The sequence below is a fragment of the Bos indicus x Bos taurus genome, chromosome 6 (assembly GCF_003369695.1).
Source record: "Bos indicus x Bos taurus breed Angus x Brahman F1 hybrid chromosome 6, Bos_hybrid_MaternalHap_v2.0, whole genome shotgun sequence".
Taxonomy (NCBI): domain Eukaryota; kingdom Metazoa; phylum Chordata; class Mammalia; order Artiodactyla; family Bovidae; genus Bos; species Bos indicus x Bos taurus.
The window spans coordinates 76,096,801-76,116,810 of record NC_040081.1 but is presented as its reverse complement, the minus strand read 5'-3'; positions in this window follow the sequence as shown (position 1 = coordinate 76,116,810).

Sequence of the window (20,010 nt, the reverse complement as noted above, 5' to 3'; positions counted from 1 at the left end):
CTTGAATAATATTAACAAAATAAGCATCATATGAAACACTAAGTTGGACAGTTTATATATTTTCATAGGCCAGAGTCTTACATAGAAGAGGGTTATGAAAAATAAATCTATGCTGGGACATTCTCAGAAGACTTGAGTTAGCATGAGCTGAAGAGGTACATCTCAAGGGAAAGAAAATAAATCAACATAAGGACAGTGCACTAAAACATATTTTCCTGTTTTATTTATGGTTAGCAAAATGCATTTGGGGTTTTCTGATGAGATTATTATTACTACCTCTCATGATTTAAATTCCATATATATTATATGAATATTAACTAAAATCAAAGAAAAGTTTAATTTTTTTCCCTGAAAATTGGGTGAAATAGCATGTAAAATTTACTAATTTTGTTTTCCTATAGTGATGAAATTTACTCATTTTTATTGCCTTTTGCCAAAAATGGTTAATACCACAACATTGATGAAGGAAGGGTTTAAGACTTATGTGGCCATTGTTATTAAACCCACGTCTTCTTAGCTAGGATACTTATTTTAATACAATTTACATATTAATTTTTTAAACTATCTGTGACATACAAATCAAATGTAGATTTCTATGAAAAAAGGTTTTCTGCCTCATTGGTTTCAAGTTACCCTCTAAGGTTTGGTAATCACAAAGAATTATGCTAAGGCAGCATTTCCTGTTGTGCCAGAGTCTCATAAAGTCATCTGAACCACTTACCAGTGACTCATAACAAACTAGTGTATTTCTCATCAAGATTTATTCTAGGTTTAAATATTGAGTTCAGTTCAGTTCGGTTCAATTGCTCAGTCATGTCCGACTCTTTGCGACCCCATGAATTGCAGCACGCCAGGCCTCCGTGTCCATCACCAACTCCCGGAGTTCACCCAAACTCATGTCCATCGAGTTGGTGATGCCATCCAGCCATCTCATCCTCTGTCGTCCCCTTCTCCTCCCGTCCCCAATCCCTCCCAGCATCAGAATTCTTTCCAATGAGTCAACTCTTCGCATGAGGTGGCCAAAGTACTGGAGTTTCAGCTTTAGAATCAATCCTTTCAATGAACACCCAGGGCTGATCGATCTCCTTTAGAATGGACTGGTTGGATCTCCTTTCAGTCCAAGGGACTCTCAAGAGTCTTCTCCAACACCACAGTTCAAAAGCATCAATTCTTTGGCACTCAGCTTTCTTCACAGTCCAACTCTCACATCCATACATCACCACTGGAAAAACCATAGCCTTGACTAGACAGACCTTTGTTGGCAAAGTAATGTCTTTGCTTTTGAATATGCTATCTAGGTTTGTCATAACTTTCCTTCCAAGGAGTAAGCGTCTTTTAATTTCATGGCTGCAATCACCATCTGCAGTGATTTGGGAGCCCCCAAAAATAAAGTCTGACACTGTTTCCACTGTTTCCCCATCTATTTGCCATGAAGTGATAGGACCAGATGCCATGATCCACAGGTGAATTCCAGTTCAGTATCTTTCTTTCTTTTCAATTATATTTACTGTTCCTATTTTTATATCTGAAAGTTATCTATTCTAGTCTAGTTTTAGAAGTTTTTGAAGATTCATGATCTTCTAAAGGTCCAAAATAGAATTTTGAAATTGCTTGTCTATTGTTGTTGAAGTTAGATCAAATATGATCACTGAGATATTTCATGCTTTATTTTTTTTAATTTAATTTTATTTTTAAACTTTACAATATTGTATTAGTTTTGCCAAATATCAAAATGAATCCGCCACAGGTATACCCGTGTTCCCCATCCCAAACCCTCCTCCCTCCTCCCTCCCCTACCCTCCCTCTGGGTCGTCCCAGTGCACCAGCCCCAAGCATCCAGTATCGTGCATCAAACCTGGACTGGCGACTTGTTTCATACATGATATTATACATGTTTCAATGCTATTCTCCCAAATCTCCCCACCCTCTCCCTCTCCCACAGAGTCCATAAGACTGATCTATACATCAGTGTCTCTTTTGCTGTCTCGTACACAGGGTTATTGTTACCATCTTTCTAAATTCCATATATATGCGTTAGTATACTGTATTGGTGTTTTTCTTTCTGGCTTACTTCACTCTGTATAATAGGTTCCAGTTTCATCCATCTCATTAGAACTGATTCAAATGTATTCTTTTTAATGGCTGAGTAATACTCCATTGTGTATATGTACCATAGCTTTCTTATCCATTCATCTGTTGATGGGCATTTTTATGCATCTCTATTCATTTATAGATATAAGGTTTTTAGTAAGCTTATATTGGTAAAATATTATGTATCAGGACAATAGCTGTGAACCTCTTCATGTAAAAACCAGCTCAATCTACAGTAACCAGTCCAGGAAGCCATCTTACTATCTATAAATCAAACTTATAGGAAGTCAGACCACTGTCTCTACAAAATAGTCTATATAGACAAACAACAACTCCTACAACAATTAGCTCCAAGTGAATAGGACTGATTAGTAATTGGTTGCTTTCCTAATATTTGTCCTGTTTCCATTTTAATTCTAATTGAGAAAATTAAATATGCAGGCCTATCCAAATACATAATATACACCCTTCTAGTAAGCCTGCCTACAGCTTCTCCATGCCAACATCCTCCAGTCAGGGCATACTTGAAGCTTTCCCTCTTTTCTACTATAAAAGCTTTCCCATTTCTCGCCCTTTGCCTGCCTTTGAGATTCTGTGAAAATGAAAGTAATAGTGGTTGACTCTCTTGCTAGAGCAAGCTCTGAATAAATAACTTCTGCCTGTACTAATCTGGTTGCTTTTTATTTCTACACTTGCCTAACCTACATAAAATGACTTTAGTTTAATACCTTTGATGCAAACTATTTTATATGTTAGGCTTTGGGTCAGGTCCAAACTCAAGGCAGTAAACTATACAAATAATGTTCATGTCCTCACTTAGTTCAAAATTGGCAAAATAAATAAGCAGGTAAATGGAAAATATTAATATCATGGGCTTGACTTTGAAGATAAAGCCAGGCATAGTTTGTTAGTTAAATACAGAGTGATTTGTAAAGAAGAAAGATAGTGTAGCTAAAAGAGAATAGTACATACATAACATGTTTTTAAAATAAATATTTAGCAAACTATTTAATAAATATAATAGCCCTTGTTTTATTTTCAATTAATTCTTAACAAAAGTATCATTTTTTTCCTTTAAAATATTTGCTATATACATTTCTCAAATATATCTTCAGATTTAAATTTAAGCTGACAGATATTCAGCTCAGCATTTATGTTTCCTTTTGGACTAATGAGATTAAACACTCCCTTGATGATTATTTAATAGATGTTTCCTCTTAGATTCTCATATGTTTTTGAAATTACATTTGGACCAAAAAGAAAGTTTTGATAATTTGGATTTGGTAATTAGTATTTTCCAACTATCTCACATTTAAGAAAGACCACTTAATTTTAGTTTGTAAAATATTCTCTGCAAAATTTTGAGCATAATATTAAATAAAAATTCCTTTTCTTCTTGGGACTAAGATGAGGGATTTGCTATCCAATGTATTTCTAACTTGCTGAATTCTTTTTGAAATCCTAACACTAGTCAATGTTAAAATATTGCCCCTCAAAATTTGCATTTTAAAAACAATTTGAACTATAGATAACATTTTGCACTTATACCAGATTCACAAACTCTTTTGGATCTATTTGATTAATAATAAACTTCATAAAAGTCTAATATTTGGTCACCATTGACTATCCCAATTATGTTTTGTTTTTCATTTTGTCATTAGTATCTAAACAAATGGATTGTAGCCTCAGTTGGGTCATATGGCATTTTCAGGGACTAGAAATGCATCTCTCTTACTTCAGTTTTCTTTGATGATATATTTATTTCTCACACTTGGTTACTAGTTACTAAAATTTAGGGATGCACTAAGTGTCTTGGGAACAAAGAAGAGTTGAGAGCTTTTAGGTGGGTTTAAAAAGACATAGCTGGACCACAAATTTTAAGTAAAATGTTATCAGAGAGATAACAAGAGAAGGGAATTAATTTTCCAGAAATATAACTTCTAGATAGTCACTGTTTAGTTATAAATATATTCAATATTAGAACTCACATTTTAAATTAATTAATTAGTTATGAAACCAAAAAAGAGGTGATCACTTATAAGATTAGAACTAACTGTAGGTATTAATTCGAGATAGCATGGTGATGAAGCCCAGTACTTTTGGAATGCATGTTTAGAACCAAGTAGCTTAACAGTTGTCAAACATTAAGTTTTTTGTATGTGGTTGTGGTTAAACTATCCTCACCCTCAGGATGACAAGCTAGATAAAAGTCTCCCCCTCCTCCACACACAAATAGACTCATGATTCTGCAAATGCCACAATCTGAGCAGAAAAGAAAAAGTAAGTCAGAAGAAAACTTACCCAGTATAAGCAGATAAGCTAGTTCTCTTCTCTTTTGAACTAAATTTTAGATGGAAGTAAAAGGTGAAATTTAAAATAACAGAAACAACAATTGCAACAACATTAACAACAAAACTTTTGTGGAAATGTTCAAAAGTTACTAGCTTATCCTCAGGCTTTTCAGGTAACTTGGTGGTAAAGATTCTGCCTGCCAATGCTGGAGACACTGGTTCAATTCCTGGATCAGGAAGATCCCCTGGTGGAGAGGAAATAAACCCACTCCAAAGTTCTTGCCTTGAAAATCCCATGGACAGAGGAGCCTGGTGGGCTACACCATAGGGTACCAAAGAGTTGGACATGGACACAACTGAGAGACTGAGCAGGCACAGCTTATCCTCACTTCGGTTTGGAATCTATTTATTTATTTATTTATTTATTTTTTACTTTACAATATTGTATTGGTTTTGCCATACATTGACATGAATCTGGGAACACATGCACACCCATGGGTTTGGAATCTAATTGCCCACTATTTGCATTTCCTTCTCTAACTTCCAGGGCTGACAACAACAACATGAAAAGACCATTATCAACTCTAATGGATCCTTTTTGGAGACTCCCTGAGGATCATAGGAAAACAAGTCCATATAAAACAGGGTCAAACCAGGTCTTCTAGTAACTCTCTGAGGGAATACAAATGAAAATTGAGAATAACTATTTAACTAAAATTAACACAATCACATAACACAAAAATGTCAAGGCACCTTGAGCTGGAGTCAGAAAAATCAGCAAATTTTCAGAAAAAAAATTTTTTTTAATTTTTAAATAATTAATTAATTTTACATTACAATATTGTATTTGTTTTGCCATACATTGACTTGAATCCACCATGAGTGTACATGTGTTCCCCATCCTGAACCCCCTTCCCACCTCCCTCCCCATCCCATCCCTCTGGGTCATCCCAGTGCACCAGCCCCGAGCACCCTGTATCATGCATCAAACCTGGACTGGTGATTGGTTTCACATATGATATTTTACAAGTTTCAATGCCATTCTCCCATATCATCCCACCCTCGCCCTCTCCCACAGAGTCCAAAAAACTGTCAATATATCTGTGTCTCTTTTGCTGTCTCATACACAGGGTTATCGTTACCTTCTTTCTAAATTCCATATATATGGGTTAGTATACTGTATTGGTATTTTCTTTCTGGCTTACCTCACTCTGTATGATAGTCTCCAGTTTCATCCACCTCATTAGAACTGATTCAAATGTATTCTTTTTAATGGCTGAGTAATATTCCATTGTGTATATGTACCACAGCTTTCTTATCCGTTCATCTGCTGATGGACATCTAGGTTGCTTCCATGTCTTGGCTATTATAAACAGTGCTGCAATGAACATTGGGGTACATGTATCTCTTTTGATTCTGGTTTCCTCGGTGTGTGTGCCCAGCAGTGGGATTGCTGGGTCAAAGACCCAATCAAAAAGTGGGCCAAAGAACTAAACAGACATTTTTCCAAAGAAGACATACAGATGGCCAACAAACACATGAAAAGATGCTCAACATCACTCATCAGAGAAATGCAAATCAAAACCACAATGAGGTACCATTTCACGCCAGTCAGAACGGCTGCTATCCAAAAGTCTACAAGCAATAAATGCTGGAGAGGGTGTGGAGAAAAGGGAACCCTCTTACACTGTTGGTAGGAATGCAAACTAGTCCCGCCACTATGGAGAACAGTGTGGAGGAAAAAAAATTTTAACAAAAGGGCCAGAATCATAAAAACTTCAAATAAAAAGGTTATATATTATAAAATTAGAAAAAAATATTTTCTAACTTTAAAGGTAAGGAATTGAATTTTAAACAATTAAATTAGCAATAAAAAATTAAAAATAAACCAAAATATCTTAAAAGGAAATTTAGAAATTTTAGAAATGAAATATATCTGAAATTAAAAATGCAATACCAGGGTTAAAATGGCAAATTAGATATGACTGAACAGAGAATTAGGAAATAGGAACATATACCAATAGCATGCTGGAATACTTTTATAATATTCCAGTAATTTTTCAGAAAGCAATGTATTTATTAAAGATGTAGAAGATGGAAAAAATTACATCTGTCATCTAACTGACATATAGAACATTCAGCCAACTATTACTGAATACACATTTTCTTTAAGGATGTGCAAGTCAGTTAAGAAATTGAGAATAAGTCATGTATTAAAGTGTGAACCAATATATCCCAAAATATAGACTTTATACAGATCAAAGTTTTTGCCAAAATGCAGTTGTTATAAATCAAAAAAGTACAAAAAGATTAAAAACTAAATCTTTATAAATCTACATGTCATATGTTGCTAAATAAAATCCAAATCCATATGGAATCAAATGGAAATTAAAGTACTATAATGAAAATACTACCTATCAAACTTGTGAAAGGCTGGTAAAGCAGTACTTATAATGAAATTTACAGTCTAAGGTGCATATATTCAATAAGGAGAAAAACTAAACAAATGATAAAACTAAGCAAATGCCTTAAACATTTTGAAAATGAACATCAATATGCCACACAGAGTAAGTAGGAAGAAAACGTAGGTAAATAAATGAAGTAGAAAAACAAGATTAAGTAAGATTTTAAAAACTCAGAAAATATAATTCTTTGAAAAGATTAATAGAGTTGATAAATCTTTAAGCTGAACTAAGAAAAATAACTGACATAAATACAAGTATTAGAATATAAATGATATAACTTCAATAACAGTAGGAATTAAAATATTAAAAATAAATTGTATATTTCCTAGAAAAATGTAAATTTTCAAAACTGACTTAAAATCCAAATATTTTCTGTAACTATTAAAAATTAAATCAATAATTTAAAATTTTCCAACAAAGAAAACCCAAATCTAAGAGCATTTAGAATGTGTATAGTACTCTATCAGACATTCAAGAAATAGTTCTAATATTTTACAAAGTCATAAAGAGAGTAAAAACAGTAGAAGAAATAGAAAAAGAGGGAATTCAAATTATTTAATGCTAGTAAAAATTTAATTCCAGAATCAGATGTAAAATTTCCCCAAATTTTAGTGATTGAAATAATAAATATTTGTTATCTATTTTTGTGGTTCTAGAACCTCAGAGTTGCTTATCTAAAAGGTTCTGGCTCAGGATGTCTGTCTAAGCTGCAGTCACCTCAGGACTTACCTGGAAAACTCTCTACTTCCAAGTTCACTCTTGTAGCTCTTGGCAGGCTTTGAGTACATACAGGGCACTGGAGGAAAACATTATTGCTTTCCACCTGGTTCTCTTCATAGGGATGCTCACCATATAGCAACTTGCTTCTCCCAGAGATAGGTATCTGAGAGAGAAGTATGAGTGAGAATAACCAAGACAGAAGTCACAGTATTTTTAGAACTTGATATTTAAAATGATACCCCATCTCATCCTGCAATACTCTGTCCAGAGAGAGAAGGGTTACACAAGTGTGTGAATTCAAGGAGGCAGGGATTTGCAGGAGAGAGACCACCTTAAAGGCTGCCCGTCATACCAGATAAGGAAACTGAGAAGACTGCATGCAAGTTCATATACATTGACAAAAAACTCCTTAATAAAATAATAGCAATTAGATTGCATCAATAGTTTAAAATGAAATTATATCCTAGCCAAATTGGAATACAAAGATGTTTTAAGATTATTAAAAAAAAATGATTACATTATAATATATTACATTAACATTAAAAAGGTGGGAAACAATCAAATGGATAGGTATAGAAAATAATCTTAAGACAAAATTCAACATTCATTCATGAGAAAAATAGCATATTAGGACAAGGAGAGAACTTCCATAACCTTATGAACCATGTCAGTTCAGTAATTATAGGAAACATTATATTCAATGAGTAGGTATAAAAATCATTACATGTAAAATCAAGAAATAGAAAAAAACAGCCAATACCATTGATTAATATTCATATTTTTTAGTATTTATTCAATATTTTCCTGGAAGACTTAGCCAAATCACTAAGATATGAAAAAAAAAGGATAGGAAAATAAGAAAAATTAATATTACCATATTATATGATTATCCATATATACATAAAACTACAGAAAACTTTATAATTAAAAGATTACTAATTTTGTTGAATATTAGGCAAATATACAAAGAACATTTTCCATTCCAGAAATAAAAGTTAAATATGATAAAAATAATAGAAAAACAGATACCATAATGAAATAGAAATTAATTTTTTAAAGAATACACATGAGCTCTATAAAAAAGCTACAACTCTAATAAGGATTTCATATGATTATCTGTATATTTGTAAGCTATTGCATACAAAATTAAAGGAACAAGAAAATACGAATGTTAAGAAAAATCACATCATTTAATATGAAAATATTTCACGTTCTATCTTCATTTATCTATTCTTTCATGATATTGATATTAAGCAGTCTTAGTAAAACAAATTTTCATATAAATAAAAAATTTAAAAACCTTAGTCATGAAGAGATAAATTGGAGAGGTTTTCATGAAAAACAAAAATGGTTTTGAATGAATGTCTATTTAAAATAGAATAAGACTTCAAAAAATTAGAGATACCAAGGGAATATTTCATGTAAACATGAGCACTGCTATTGCTGCTAAGTCGCTTCAGTTGTGTCTGACTCTGTGCGACGGCATAGAAGGCAGCCCAACAGGTTCCCCTGTCCCTGGGATTCTCCAGGCAAGAACACTGGAGTGGATTGCCATTTCCTTCTCCAATGCATGAAAGTGAAAAGTGAAAGTGAAGTCACTGAGTCTTGTCCTACTCCTAGCAACCCCATGGACTGCAGCCTATCAGGTTCCTCCATCCATGGGATTTTCCAGGCGAGAGTACTGGAGTGGGTAAAGATGGGCACAATAAAAGACAAAAATGGTATGTACCTAACAGAAGCAGAAGCTATTAAGAGGGGGTGGCAAGAATACATGGAAGACTGTAAAAACAAGATCTTCATGACCCAGATACCACCATCATGTGACCACTCACCTAGAGCCAGACATCCTGGAATGCAAAGTAAAGTGGGCCTTAGGAAGCATCACTAATGAATAAAGTTATTGGAGGTGATGTAATTCCAGCTGAGCTATTTCAAATCATAAAAAGATGATGCTGTGAAAGTGCTACACTCAATATGCCAGCGAATTTGGAAAACTCAGCAGTGGCCACAAGACTGGAAAAGGTCAGTTTTCATTCCAATCCCAAAGAAAAGCAATGCCAAAGAATGTTCAAACTACCACACAGTTGCACTCATCTCACAGGCTAGCAAAGAAATGCTCAAAATTCTCTAAGCTAGGTTTCAGTAATACATGAACTGAGAACTTTCAGATATTCAAGCTGGATTTAGAAAAGGCAGAGGAATCAGAGATCAAATTGCCAACATCCACTGGAGCATAAAAAAGGCAAAAGAATGCCAGAAGAAACATCTACTTCTGCTTCACTGACTATGCTAAAGCCTTTGTATGGATCACAACAAACTGGATAATTCTTCAAGAGATGGGAACACCAGACTACCTAACCTGCCTCCTGAGAAATCTGTATGTGGGACAAGAAGCAACATTTAGAACCAGATATAGAACAAAGGACTGGTTCCAGAGTGGGAAAGGTCAAGGCTTATAGAGTTACCTGCTTATTTAATGTACATGCAGACTACATCATGCAAATTGCTGGGCTGGATGAAGCACAAGTTGGAATAAGATTGCCAGGAGAAATAACAGTAACCTCAGATATGCAGATGACACCACCCTTATGGCAGAAAGTGAAAAGGAACTGAAAAGCCTCTTGATGAAAGTGAAAGGAGATTGAAAGAGCTGGCTTGAAATTCAACATTCAAAAAATGAAGACCATCCATCACTTCAGTCGCTCAGTCGTGTCTGACTCTTAGCGATCCCATGAATTCCAGCATGTCAGCCTTCTGTGTCCATCACCAACTCCCGGAGTTCACCCAAACTCATGTTCATCGAGTAGGTGATTCCATCCAGCCATCTCATCCTCTGTCGTCCCCTTCTCCTCCTGCCCCCAATCCCTCCCAGCATCAGAGTCTTTTCCAATGAGTCAACTCTTCCATGAGGTGGCCAAAGTACTGGAGTTTCAGCTTTAGCATCACTCCTTCCAATGAACAACCAGGACTGATCTCATTTAGAATGGCCTGGTTGGATCTCCTTGCAGTCCAAGGGACTCTCAAGAGTCTTCTCTAACACCATAGTTTAAAAGCATCAATTCTTTGGCACTCAGCTTTCTTCACAGTCCAAATCTCACATCTATACATGACCACTGGAAAAAACATAGCCTTGACTAGATGGACCTTTGTTGGCAAAGTAATGTCTCTGCTTTTGAATATGCTACCTAGGTTGGTCATAACTTTCCTTCCAAGGAGTAAGCGTCTTTTAATTGCATGGCTGCAGTCACCATCTGCAGTGATTTTGGAGCCCCCCAAAATAAAGTCTGACACTGTTTCCACTGTTTCCCCATCTATTTCCCATGAAGTGATGGGATCAGATGCCATGATCTTAGTTTTATGAATGTTGAGCTTTAAGCCAACTTTTTCACTCTTCTCTTCAACTTTCATCAAGAGGTTTTTTAGCTCCTCTTCACTTTCTGCCATAAGTGTGGTGTCATCTGCAGATCTGAGGTTATTGATATTTCTCCTGGCAATCTTGATTCCAGGTTGTGCTTCTTCCAGCACAGCGTTTCTCATGATGTACTCTGCATAGAAGTTAAATGAACAGGTTGACAATATACAGCCTTGACATACTTCTTTTCCTATTTGGAACCAGTCTGTTGTTCCATGTTCAGTTCTAACTGTTGCTTCCTGACCTGTATATAGGTTTCTCAAGAGGCAGGTTAGGTGGTCTGGTATCCCCATCTCTTTCAGAATTTTCCACAGTTTATTGTGATCCACACAGTCAAAGGCTTTGGAATAGACAATAAAACAGTAATAGATGTTTTTCTGTAACTCTCTTGCTTTTTCATTGATCCAGCAGATATTGGCAATTTGATCTCTGGCTCCTCTGCCTTTTCTAAAACCAACTTGAACACCTGGAAGTTCATGGTATTGCTGAAGCCTGGCTTGGAGAATTTTGAGCATTACTTTACTAGCGTGTGAAATGAGTGCAATTGTGTGGTAGTTTGAGCATTCTTTGGCAATGCCTTTCTTTGGGAATGGAATGAAAACTGACCTTTTCCAGTCCTGAGGCCACTGCTGAGTTTTCCAAATTTGCTGGCATATTGAGTGCAGCACTTTCACAGCATCATCTTTCAGGATTTGAAACAGCTCAACTGGAATTCCATCACCTCCACTAGCTTTGTTCATAGTGATGCTTTCTAAGGCCCACTTGACTTCACGTTCCAGGATGTCTGGCTTTAGTTGAGTGATCACGCCATCATCATTATCTGGGTCGTGAAGATCTTTTTTGTACAGTTCTTCTGTATATTCTTGCCACCTCTTCTTAATATCTTCTGCTTCTGTTAGGTCCATACCATTTCTGTCTTTTATCAAGCCTATCTTTGAATGAAATGTTCCCTTGGTATCTCTAATTTTCTGGAAGAGATCTCTAGTCTTTCCCATTCTGTTGTTTTCCTCTATTTCTTTATATTGATAACTGAGGAAGGCTTTCTTATCTCTCCTTGCTATTCTTTGGAACTCTGTGTTCAGATGCTTTTATCTTTCTTTTTCTCCTTTGCTTTTTGCTTCTCTTCTTTTCACAGCTATTTTTAAGGCATCCTCAGACAGCCATTTTGATTTTTTGCATTTCTTTTCCATGGGGATGGTCTTGATCCCTGTCTCCTGTACAATGTCACAAACCTCATACCATAGTTCATCAGGCACTCTATGTATCAGACCTAATCCCTAAAATCTATTTCTCATTTCCACTGTATAATCATAAAGGATTTGATTTAGGTCATACCTGAATGGTCTAGTGGTTTTCCCTACTTTCTTCAATTTAAGTCTGAATTTGGCAATAAAGAGTTCATGATCTGAGCCACAGTCAGCTCCTGGTCTTGTTTTTGCTAACTGTATAGAACTTCTCCATTTTTGGCTGCCAAGAATATAATCAATCTGATTTCGGTGTTGACCATCTGGTGATGTCCATGTGTAGAGTCTTCTCCTATGTTGTTGGAAGAGGGTGTTTGCTATCACTAGTTCATTCTCTTGGCAAAACTCTTTGCCTTTGCCCTGCTTCATTCCATATTCAAGGCCAAATTTGCCTGTTACTCCAGGTGTTTCTTGACTTCCTACTTTTGCATTCCAGTCCCCTATATTGAAAAGGACATCTTTTTTGGGTGTTAGTTCTAAAAGGTCTTGTAGGTCTTCATAGAACCGTTCAACTTCAGCATCTTCAGCATTACTGGTTGGGGCATAGACTTGGATTACTGTGATATTGAATGGTTTGCCTTGGTAACGGACAGAGATCATTCTGTCATTTTTGAGATTGCATCCGAGTACTGCATTTCAGACTCTTATGTTGACCATGATGGCTACTGCATTTCTCCTAAAGAATTCCTGCCCACAGTAGTAGATATAACGGTCATCTGAGTTAAATTCACCCATTCCAGTCCATTTTAGTTTACTGATTCCTAGAATGTCGACCTTCACTCTTGCCATCTCCTGTTTGACCACTTCCAATTTGCCTTGATTCATGGACCTAACATTCCAGGTTCCTATGCAATATTGCTCTTTACAGCATCAGACCTTGCTTCTATCACCAGTCACATCCACAACTGTGTATTGTTTTTGCTTTGGTTCCATCCCTTCATTCTTTCTGGATTTATTTCTCCACTGATCTCCAGTAGCATATCGGGCACCTACTGATTTGGGGAGTTCCTCTTTCAGTATCCTATCATTTTGCCTTTTCATACTGTTCATGGGGTTCTAAATGCAAGAATACTGAAGTAGTTTGCCATTCCCTTCTCCAGTAGACCACATTCTGTCAGACCTCTCCACGGTGTCCTGCCTGTCTTGGGTGGCTCAATATGGCATGGCTTAGATTCATTGAGTTAGACAAGGCTGTGGTCTGTGTGATTAGATTGACTACTTTTCTGATTATGGTTTGTGTGTCTGCCTTCTGATGTCTCTTGCAACACCTACCGTCTTACTTGGGTTTCTCTTATCTTGGACATGGGGTATCCCTTCACAACTGCTCCAGCAAAGTGCAGCCGCTGCTCCTTACCTTGGAGGAGCGGTATCTCCTCACAGCCGCCCCTCCTGACATTGAATGTGGAATAACTCCTCTCTGCCCTCCTGCGCCCGTGTAGCCACCACTCCTTGAATTGTTCCACATTCACCAGCATATCCTGGAGCAAATGCAACTGCCACTCCTACTGGAGCAGTGACCACCAAAGGGACCATCCAAGGAATGTTTACAAACATGAGAAGCAACCTGAAAATCCCAAAACCCTCTAAAGAATAAAGCTGCACAGGGCATAGCTGACTGGCTTGCATTGCATCTTGCGGGCTCCTGTGGTTCTTCCTGCGTCTGGGAGTGTGCCCAGGCCGGCAACGCACGCCAATCCGCAGGAACCACCACAGGGCAGCAGTGAGTTGTCGGGACCACCGAGAGATGCCAAACCATCCATCACTTCATGGCAAATAGATGGGGAAACAATGGAAACAGTGAGAGACTATTTTCTAGGGCTCTGAAAACACTACAGATGGTGATTGCAGACATGAAATTAAAAGACGCTTGCTCCTTGGAAGAAAAGCTATGACAAACATAGACAGAATAGTAAAAAGTAGAGATATTGCCAATAAAGGTCCATCTGATCAAAGCTATGGTTTTACCAGTAGTTATGTATGGATGTGTGAGTTGGATCATTAATAAAGCTGAGTTCCGAAGAATTGATGCTTTTGAACTGTGGTATTGGAGAAGACTCTTCAGAGTCCTTTGGACTGCCAGAAGATCAAATCAGTGAATCCTAAAGGAAACCCATCCTGAATATTCATTGGAAGGACTGATACTGAAGCTGAAGTTCCAGTACTTTGGCCACCTGAAGAACTGATTCATTCCAAAAGACACTGATGCTGGGAAAGATTGAAGGCTGGAGGAGAAGCAGATGACAGAGGATGAGATGATTGGATGGCATCACTGACTTAATGGACATAAGTTTGAGCAAGCCCCGGGAGTTAGTGATGGTCTGGGAAGCCTGATGTGCTGCAGTGCATGGATTCACAAAGTTTTGCACATGACTGAGCAACTGAACTGAACTGAATAACATATTTTTTAAAACTGTTGGTAGTAAATTTTTGAAGGATGAAATCTTGTACTACAAACAAAAATGAAGGACATTATTTCAACTTAGTAACAAGCTAAATTAAAGTAATACAGATTAATTTTATTCTTAGGAGTCAATTGCCATGGAATTTCCTTGCTTTGTACAACTAAAAGAAATAAAAAGAAAATCTGGAATTATTGTTCATGCTCCATTCAACTGAAGAAGTTAATCACCTATTTGGAATTAGGATCCATATTTTGTATCCTGTACTTTGAATTTTTTTTTTTACTATATAACCTATAATATATTGTCATAGACAAAAAAAAAAAAAAAGAGAGAGAGAGAGAGAGGAAAGAAGCAGCATTTTGTGTACTGAAATGGAAGAGATTTACTGTTATTTGTTCAGAAGTGTGTGAACAAAAATGATGTGGCTCTAAGGATTTGTGCATGGATGTGTAACAGATTCACCGCACTTTAAAGGTGAAAATTCAAGTCACCAAAGAAACCTGAACTTTTTAGATTTATAATTGGATTATATAAAAATTCAGTTAATGAAATTAAGTAAAGTGAAAATTTTTAATTGATGTCCTTTATATTTTGATTCATCCTTTTCTCTTTCTTTACTTTGTAAGGATTCTTTTTCCTTAACTATATTGAAAGTCAGCAGTATTGTTTAAGCACAGATCTTAATGGGTGTTAATGAAGCAGGAACAAAGATCTTCTAAAAGATTCAAACTTCTCTATGGAGGATTTTCTTGCAGGGGATTAGTGCCAGTTATGCTTTTTTCACATTGATAATAAATTAAGATTATATGTTACTTCTCTTTGATTTTCTTTGCCTTATTATGATAATTGTTATGATGCTAATTAGCAAATTGTGTGTTTCTTCATCAGTTTAATTTATTTTGATTTTTTAAAGTAGAGGAACAAATTAGCATGGCATAAGACACAAAATCACCATAATAGCATAACAAGCAAAAGAAAATGAATGAATTAGCACATAGTTGAAGTTACTTGGAAGACAATTCTATGTCTCCAGATGCAATATGATAATTTACCTATTCTTGGTGAAAATTTTCATTAAAATAAGCAATATTGTAGGCCCTTATGAAGTTTGAAATTATACTTAACATTTCTGTGACAAAGGTGGATTATTTTTTATTAAATAAAGGATTTCCTGCATTTTTCCATTGAAAATGTATACTGCTAGAGGTTTGTCTGTGGTAACATTCCAGAGAAACACTTCACATGCAGAATGTGTCTGCACAAATTATTTATTCAAGGTAGACTAACCAAACACTATGCTAGTGTTTTATGTACAAGACTAAAACCATTAAAAATCCTATAAAATAAAATTTGTTATTTTACTAACACTATATTTTAATAAAAATGAAATCAGATTGTAACCTCTTCATATGCAAAGATATCTGGCATGTAGTAGGCGTGCAGTGATTAAAAAATGAATAAATAAATGGATGAATGGTATCCTAATAACTATTAATGGTTCTTTCTGTTTTCATTAAGTTTCTGTTACATTGGTAGGCTTAAGTTTCACAATGTATGTAGTGTGACAGTCTTTGATTTGTTTTGGGGTAGAATGTACCGAAAGGGAAATGTAATCTCTGGGTGACCAGTCACACATTATAAAGGAATAGCATAAAATGACGTAAAGAAATAAAAAAGACAGTATTGACAACCTGTCTGGCATATCATGTGCCAGTTCTTTTCCTTTCAGGAAGTCTCTCTTTAGTGAATGTTCAGTCCAGTTGGTATAGGAGTTTGATTTGTGACTGATGAAGGAAGCTCATGTCTGGGTGCCAACACAATCACCTGGAAAGGAAGGAGATTTGATGTCATATAGACCCATAACAAAACCTGATATTTACACAAAGACCTTTGGCAAGGGGCACCAATCCTTGAAGCCAATCTACCTCTGCAATAAAATGTCCTAAGAAAGGAAGAGAGATCAGGATGTATTGTGTTCTTTGTTTTGTTTGATCAAGCTGGTGTCTAAAAGGAATTGATATCCTCACAGGCATAAATGGCTCTCTAGCTCATACTGAATTTAGGTTTATGTTGCTGATGTCAATTTTCCTGAGAATTTATTCATTAAAAGAGTTTTCTTTTTTATTCCTTTAACAAAATAAGAGATTCTGAACTTGGCCCCCGAAACCCTCATGTTTGGCTCTCCTCCATAAAAAAGAAGACCCAAGCATGATTTACAACTTACATAAAGCCTGAAATTTCTTTATTTGGAATGAGATTAGTGAATGTTAACAATAGTGGTCCAAATCCTTTTTCTGGGAAAGTTAAAATTTTAGAGTTAGCTAGTCCAAAAGGAATTTCCATAAGTTTCTCAACAGTTTTTTTAACCTCTTTACTGAATTGAACTATGTCCCTGCAAACTTTAAGATCACTTGGAATTTCTGAACGTGACCTTTTGTGGAAATGGGGGCTTGACAAAGATCCTCAAGACTAGGATAAGCTCCATATCCAATGTAAGTCACGTACTTGTAAGAGGAGGGAAATTTGGACACAGAAACAGAAACACACAAGGTCATGTAAAATTGAGACAATGAAACAGATATCAGGAAGAGAAATTTAGGAAACAATCCCATTATCCATCATACCAAAAAAAAAAATCTAGGAATAAACCTACTTAAGGAGGCAAAAGACCTGTTCTCAAAAACTGTATGATGATGATGAAAGAAAGTGAAGATAACACAAACAGATAGAAAGATATACTGTGTTCTTAGATTGGAAGAATTAACATTGTTAAAATGACCATACTACTCAAGGCAATCTACAGATTCAGTGTAATGACATTTTTCACAGACCTGGAACAAAAATTTTTTAAATTTGCATGGGAACTCAAAAGATCCCCCAAATAGCCAAAATAATCTTGAAGAAGAAGAATAGAGCTGGACAAATCATGCTCTCTAATCTCAGACTATACTACAAAACTACAGTAAACAAAATATTATAGTACTAGCACAAAAACAGACACATAGATCAATGGAACAGTATAGAAAGTTCAGAAAGAAACCTAGGGACTTAAGATTAATTAATCCACAACAAAGGAGGCAAAAATATACAACATAGAAAAGGCAGTCTCTTCAATAAGTGGTGCTAGGAAAATTGGACAGCTAGAGGTAAAAGAATATAATTAGAATATTTTCTAACACTTTATACAAAAATTAACTCAAAATGGATTAAAAATGTAAACTCAAGGCCGGATACTATGAAACACCTAGAGGAACCTGAGGCAGGAGACTCTTTGACATAAATTACAGCAATATTTTTTTAGATCCATCTCCTACGGTAATGAAAAACAAAAATAAACAAATGTGACCTAATTAAATGTAAAAGCTTTTGAATAGCAACGAAACCATAAACAAAATGAAAACACAACCTATGAACTGGGAGAAAATACTTGAACATGATGCAACTAACAAGCAAATAATTTCCAAAATATACAAATAGCTCATACAGCTCAACATTTAGGGGAAAAACTAATCAAAAAAGGGCAGAAAACCTAAACAGACATTTCTTTAAAGAAGAGATACAGCTGGCCAACAGGTACATGGAAAGATGTTCAACACTGATAATTACTAAAAAAATGTAAATCAAAACCACAATGAGGTGTTACATCACACCAGTTAGAATGGCCATCATTAAAATGTCTACAAATAATAAACTCTAGAGAAGATGTGGAGGAAAAGGAACCATCTTACACTGTTGGTGGGAATGTAAATTAGTATGGAAAATACAATGGTAAGGTTCCTTAAAAAACCCAATGTTATCATATGACCCAACAATCCCACTCCTAAGCATACCTGGAGGAAAGCTTAATTTGCAAAGTTATATGCACCCCAGTGTTTATAGGAGCACTATTTACAATAGCCAAACCATGGAAAAATCCTAAATGTTCATCAACAGGGGCATGAATAAATATGTGAGGTGTATACATGACATACACACACACGTGCCCACACATACACAGACACACAGAGAGATACAATGGAATATTATTCGACCATAGAAAAGAATGAAATAATGCCATTTGCAGCAACATGGATGAACCTAGAGATTTTTATGCTAAGTATGTCAGAAAGAGACAACATATGATATTACTTGGATGTGGAATCTAAATAGGACACAAATGAACTTATCTATGAAACAGACACACGGACATAAAGAACAACCTTGTGGTTGCCAAGGGGCTGTGGGGGAGGGATGGATTGGGTGTTTGGGATTAGTAGATGCAAACTATTACACATAAGATGGATAAACAACAAGGTATCACTGTATAGATATTCAATAAATTGTAACTACCTATAATGGAAAATGATCTGGAAAAGAATATATATATATATTCTTTATATACTTTATATACATATATATATATATATATACACATATGAAGTAGAGTTAATTTGCAATGTTTCAGGTATAATACCTGTAATACTTCAACAAAAAACAGTTAAGAAAAATGGAGACAAAGACGGGAACACCAAAGATTGCTGATAATTAACCGAAACTGGGAGAAGCAAAATTAGAATTCACTCCTCCCCTACCTGCCCACCGAGACTCGGAGGGAACATGGTCTTGCTGACAACTCGATTTGAACTTCTAGGTTCCAGAACTGTGAAACAAAGATTTTTGTTTGTTTGTTTTTAAGCTGCCTATTTGTCTTAGGAAACAAAGTTAGACTTTAGTGCTAGGAAGTTGAATGTTACTGTATCAAATACTCAGATGTGTAAGTATCTTCATTAAACACATGGAGATATTTTTCATTTCCACAAAGAATATATTCTCTTAAAGATAAGGAATAGAGAATGGAAGTGTTTGGAAGCACATGATAGTAAAGTCTAAACCACCTTGAAGAGACTGTTGGTAGAAATACATACATAGTAAAGGTGATTCTGGTGAGTTCTCAAAGAAATAAGCAGAACTGTATAAAAGTTTCTACCACCTTAGTGTATACATATATTATAAATAGAATGTTGCCAGAAACACTAATGTCTTTTCTGGTGAGATATTAGATGGAAAAGAGAAACATGCTGTTGGAAATTGGAAGAAAAGCTATCCTTGTCATAAGTGGCATAAAACAAGGCTAGATTGTTTTCTACTGTTGAATACAGAAAGATAAAACTTGTACGCAGTTAACTTGGATGCTTAGCTGAGGAGATGTCTAAGCCAGGTTTAGAAGGTACAACCTAATTTCTCCTTCCTGCTTGTAGTATATTGTGAGAGAAAATAAATAAATTGAGGAATTAACTGTTTAGTGAAAAGGAACCAGCACTTGATGATTTGGAAAGTTCTCAGCCCATCCAGACAGCATGCTCTGGGAGTAGAGCCAAGAGTGTAGTTGAACAATTATTTACTAAG